The following is a 6000-nucleotide window of genomic DNA, read 5'->3' on the forward strand; positions in this document are numbered from 1 at the left end:
GAGAGCCCGGTCCCCGCTCGCTCACGGCGCCACCCTCCCCCGGGCCCAGCCGGGGGAGGGGGCCGGCGGGACGCGAGGGCGCGCACCGGGCTCGAGGGCCCGGGGGCCCGGGGGGGCCCGGGAGACAGCGCTGGGGCAGGCGGCACGGGGAGCAGGAGCTGAGGCTGCCGCTGCCGCTGCCGCCGCCGCCGCCAACCGCCACGGCTCTCGAGGACGCGGCCCACGGCGCTCCGCCCGCTGCGGAGTCACTGCGCAGCGCGGCCGCGCGGGACCGCCCCGACCGCCGGCCCGCCCCCCGCCCCTGCCCCCACCCCGCGCACCCGGCCCGCCCCCGAGCGTCCCACCTGCCACCGCCGCCCGCACCCGAAGCCGGACCCGCCCCAAGGCACCCGGGCCAGCCCCCTCACATTCCACCGGTCCCAGAGTCTTCCCTTAATGCAGCCTAAAGAAGCCCTCCATCCCAGTCCGTTCCAATGTCCCTTGGGTCCACCAGGCCCAAGATCCTCGTCTAAGACCTCCCAGAAAACTCCATCCCAGGCAGCTCCCAGGTCTAGGCATCACACAGACTCCCCATCCCCTGGGTCTGCCAATCCCAAGTGTCAGATTCCCCATCCCATCCAACCCCTGGACCTCCTACCTCAGGTGACCTCTCTCTAGTCCACAGCATGGGCAGTCCCAGGATCTCCCACCCCAACAAGCCCTGGGACACCCCATCACAGCCAGTCTTAGGATCAAAGCCCCATTCATTCATTCAACCCCCATTTTCTGCTCTCCTTTGGAAATGCTCACCTCCATTTACTCCATCACCTCCATCCAATGAAACTGTACCCATCTTTCAAGACTTATATGCCAACTTACTGAAGCCAGCCCTGGTCTCCCCAGCCAGAATCGCTCGCTTCCTCCACACGTCTTTTGTGGCACTTGTGGGACAAGTGGAACTCTGCTTTATAGCGCATTCGTTTTTGTTCTTGTGTCATGTCCTCTGCCAGACCAAGCTCCTTAAAGCCAGAAACATGTCTTCATTCATCTTTGTGAGCAGGTTGGGGTAGAAGAGAAAGCTTGAGTTTTACAGTCAGACAGAACTAGATTTAAATTTCATCTTCTCTCTGAACTTCCATTTCCCTATCAATAACACCTACCTCACAGGAGTGGTCTTGGGAAACAGCATGCAAAAACATTTGTCACAGAAAAGATAACACAGAAAATGGAAGAAAATATTTGCAAATGATATATCTGAATATGTAAAGAACTCTAAAAGCTCAACATCAAAAAAACAACCCATTTTTTAAAGGACTTGAATAGATATTTCTCCAAAGATATACAAATGACCATTAACCACATGAAAAGATGCTCAACATCATTAGCCATCAGGGGAATGCAGATCAAAACCGCAATGAGCTTTCCATCGTAACTTAAAGGGAATCTTTCACAATGTCCAGAGCCCTTGATATCCTGAGATGAAGGAGGATGTCCTTAAATTCCTTGCAGCAGGAACCCACTTAGGTGGCACCAACCTTGACTCAAATGGAACAGTATGTCTACAAAAGGCAGTGATGGTATCTACATCACAAATCTAAAGAGAAGCTTCTGCTGGTGACTCGTGCCACTGAAAACCCAGCTGATGTCAGTGTCATATCTTCCAGGAATACTGGCCAGCAAGCTGTGCTGAAGTTCGCTGCTGCCACCAGGGCCACTCCTATTGCTGGCCGCTTCGCTCCTGGAATCTTCGTTAACAAGATCCAGGCAGCCTTCCATGAGCCACAACTTCCAGTGGTCACCGATCCCACCGCTGACCACCAGCCTCTCACAGAGGTGTCTTATGTTAACCTGCCCACCATTGCTCTGTGTGACACAGATTCTCCTCTGTGCCACGTGGATGCTGCTACCCCATGCAACAACAAAGGAGCCCACTCAGTGGGTCTGATGTGGATGCTGGCCTGGGAAGTACCATGCATATGTGACACCATCTCCCATGAGCATCCACTGGAGGTCATGCCTGATCTCTCCTTCTACAGAGACCCTAAAGATATCGAAAAGGATAAACAGGCCACTGCTGGAAAGGTGTGACCGTGGAAGAATTTCAGAGTGAATGGACTGCTCCAGCTCCTGAGTTTACTGCTACTCAACCTGAGGTCACAGGCTGGTCTGATAGTATGTTGGTGCCCTCTGTGACTATCCAGCCGTTCTCTGCTGAAGATTGGAGCACTCAGCCCACCATTGAAGACTGCTCCCAATGCTCAGGCCACTGAATGGGTAGGAATGACCACTGGGTAGTTTGAAGCTGTTCTTCCATAGGCTCTTAAACAGAAAATGGAAATAAAGTTGTTGAAAAATAAACATCAGTTTCTTAAAACACACACATACAGATGCCACTTCACACCCACTATGATAGCTAAAACAAAAAGGACAGACAAGGAGAAGTATTGGTGAACCTGTGGAGCAATTGCTGGTGGGAATGTAAAATGGTTCAGTTGCTTTGGAAAACAGTTTGGAAGTTTCTCAAAATGTTAAACATAGGGTTACCATATGACCCAGGAATCCACTCCTAGGAATATACCCAAGGGAAATGAAAAGTGTTTACACGAAAACTTATACATGAATGTTCATAGCAGCATTATTCATAATAGCCAAAAAGTGGAAACAATTAAATGTTCATCTGTTGATGAATGGGTAAACAAAATGTGGTATATCTACACAGTGGAATATTGTTCAGCCATAAAAAGGAATGAAGTTCCAAAACATATAAACAGCCCATCCAACTCAATGTCAAAAAAGCAAAATAATTTTTTAAATGGGCAGAAGACCTGAATAGACATTTTCCCAAAGAAGATGTACAGATGGCCAACAGGCACATGAAAAGATGCTCAACGTCCCTAATCATCAGAGAAATGCAAATCAAAACCACAATGAGATGTCACCTCACACCTGTCATAATGGCTATCATCAAAAAGACCACAAATAACAAGTGTTGATGAGGATGTGAAGAAAAGGGAACCCTAGTATAATGTTGGTGGGAATGTAAATTTGTGCAGCCACTGTGGAAAACATTATGAAGGTTCCTCAAAAAACTAAAAATAGAACTGCCATATGATCCAGCAATTCAACTCCTGGGTATATATCCAAAGAAAAGGAAAGCATTACTTCGAAAAGATATATGCACCCCAATGTTTGAAGCAGTATTACTTACAATAGCTAAGATATGGAAGCAACCTAAGTGTCCTTCAACAGATGAATGGATAAAGAAGATGTGGTATATGTACAAGATGGAATACTACTCAGCCATAAAAAAGAGTGAAATTTTGCCATTTGCAACAATATGGATGGACTTGGAGGGTATCATGCTTAGTGAAATAAGTCAGACAGTGAAAGACAAATACTGATGATATCATTTATATGTGGAATCTAAAAAATAAAACAAAGCAATGAATACAACAAAACAGAAACAGACTTACAGTTATAGAGAACAAATTAGTGGTTACCAGTGAGGAGAGGGAAGCAGGGAGGGGCAAGAGAGGGGTAGAGGATTAAGAGGTACAAACTACTATCTATAAAATAAATAAGCTACAGGATATATTGTACAGCACAGGGAATATAGCCAATTTTTATAGTAACTATAAATGGAATATAACCTTTAAAAATTGTGAATCACTGTATTGTACACCTGAAACTTATATAATATTGTAAATCGACTATACCTCAATTCTTAAGAAAGGAGTGAAGTACTGATACATGCTAAAACATGGATGAACCTTGAAAACATTATGCTAAATTATGCTAAAGGAGACACAAAAGTCCACATATTGCATGATTCCATTTATATAAAATTCCAGAATAGGCAAATCCATAGAGACAAAAAGTAGCGTAGTGGTTGTCAGGGGCGAGGGCATGGGTTGGGGAAAGAAGAGTGACTGCTATGGGGTTTTGGGGAGAGAGAATGAAAATTTTCTAAAATTAGATGGTGGTGATGGTTGCACAACTCTTAATTAAAAACCACTGAATTGTACATTTTAAAAGGGAGAATTTTATGGTATGTGAATTGTATCTCGATAAAGCTGCTTTTTAAAAACACTTTGCACAGAGTCTAGCATGTAACAGCAACTACAGTAATAATAACACATCTATGGTGCTTACCATGTGTCAGGCACTGTGCTAAGTACTTTACATGCACGAACTCAATTTGCATGACAATCCTATGAGGTAGATAATGTTATTACCTCCACCTTACGGATGAGGAAAGTGAAACCCAGAGGTTGAATGACTTGCCCAGGGTCACACAGAGGCATAGCCAGGATGCTCAGATGTTTCCTCCTCATTTCTCTGTATCTTTCCTTATACTCTGTACAAAATAGGTGCTCCATAAGTGTTAAATTAATATATCCATCAAATACTTCTATTCATCCAGCAAACATTTACAGAGCATTTATTATGTTCTAGGCAAACCTGCATTCCCATCCCTGTCCCTGCTTCTCTCATTCAGATTCTCTGCGAGGTAGGAGGCAGATGGGTATAAAGTTTCAGTCACAAAATATTTATTGAGTGTTTACTATGTGTCAAGTAGTATTCTAGACACTGAGGATATACCAACAAACAAAACAGACAACAGTTCCTAACCTCATAGAGCTGACATTCTACTGGGGGAGAGAGACAATAAAGAAATAGAATAGGTAGAACATGTTGAATGGAGTACTGGGTTGAATAGTATCCCCCCAGACTTGATGTCCACCCTGTGAATGTGATCTATTTTGGAAATTAGGGTCTTTGCAGATGTACTCAAGTTAAGGTGAAGTCATATTCTATTGGCATGGGTCCCAATCTAATGACTGGTGTCCTTAAAAGAAGAGGGAAATTTGGACATAGACACACACACACACACACACACACACACAGGGAGAGAGAGAGAGGGAGAATACAACCTGAAATGGAGGCAGAGTTTGGAGTCTCCAAGCTAAGGAACACAAAAGATTGCTGGCAACCACCAGAAGCTAGGAAGAGGCAAGGAAGGATTCTTCCCTCTAGCCTTCATAGAGAGCATGGCCCAATTTCGGACTTCTAGCCCCCAAAACTGTGAGAAAATAAATGTCTGCTGTTTCAAGCCACCCAGTTTGTGGTACTTTGTTACGGCAGTCCTAGGAAATGAACCCAGATGGTGCTAGATGCTCTGGAGAAAAACAAAGCAGCAAAGGATGATGGAGAGCTCTGGGGGAATTACACATGGCCTGTGCCCTAAGGGAGCTCCCAGCCTAGTCAGATTACAATCCTAAATCACAAACAGGACTAACAAAATGGAATGTGCAAAGAACAAAAGTGGAGGCACCAGGAGTAGGGTGCTGGGAGGTCTTTATGGATGTGAAGGTATTTGAGCTGAGCTGAGGATTTCAACAAGTGGAAGTGGTAGAGCTGAGAAACACCTGTTGAAGGGAGCCACATGCCATGGCAGGAAAGAAACAGAGTCGGGAAAACTGTGTGTTTAGGGAACCACACGTAGTTTGAAGAGAGAAGGAGAAGTGCACGCGTGCGTGCGTGCAATTGTAAGAGATAGAAGGAGATGGGAAGACATGGCTTGATTCCGCTTGGAGAAGACTCCAAAGCCAAACTAGAGCATCTGGACCTTCTGTTATAGGCAATGAAAAGTCATGGAAGGTTTTTGAGCAGGAGAGGAACATGCTAGGAGGGGAGGGGTTCCTGGACGTGGACATTAAGTGTACCGAATATTACACACTACAAAGTGGGTTTTTATTGGTTCATTGTTGTCGTTCACCAGAGACTGTGGCACTACCTTTTTTTCCTGCCTGCTGCCTCCCAGAGTCGTTTCCCAGAAGCCTCGGTCCCTCGTGTGATTGTTGCAATTCCCCTTACCCCAGGGCCAGCTTTGCCAAGGAATGCAGAGCTAAAGCAGGAAAGAACCCTGAAAACCACATCTCACTGCTGCCAGTATCCAGTCAACAAGAACTCATCATGATGATGAGAGCCATGAAATATTTTCCTCAGATTTGAAGGCGG

The 6000-nt window shown here is 45.6% G+C and overlaps 1 pseudogene across 1 annotated transcript; it reads left to right on the top strand.

The window, feature by feature from the left end:
- Nucleotides 1–1431: 1431 nt before the first annotated feature.
- Nucleotides 1432–2274, top strand: LOC309978561 (small ribosomal subunit protein uS2-like; annotated as a pseudogene). Its single transcript has one exon. The product of its transcript is annotated as a small ribosomal subunit protein uS2-like (transcript).
- Nucleotides 2275–6000: the final 3726 nt, after the last annotated feature.

This window comes from Leucopleurus acutus (genome assembly GCF_964270905.1).
Source record: "Leucopleurus acutus genome assembly, chromosome: X".
Classification (NCBI taxonomy): domain Eukaryota; kingdom Metazoa; phylum Chordata; class Mammalia; order Artiodactyla; family Delphinidae; genus Leucopleurus; species Leucopleurus acutus.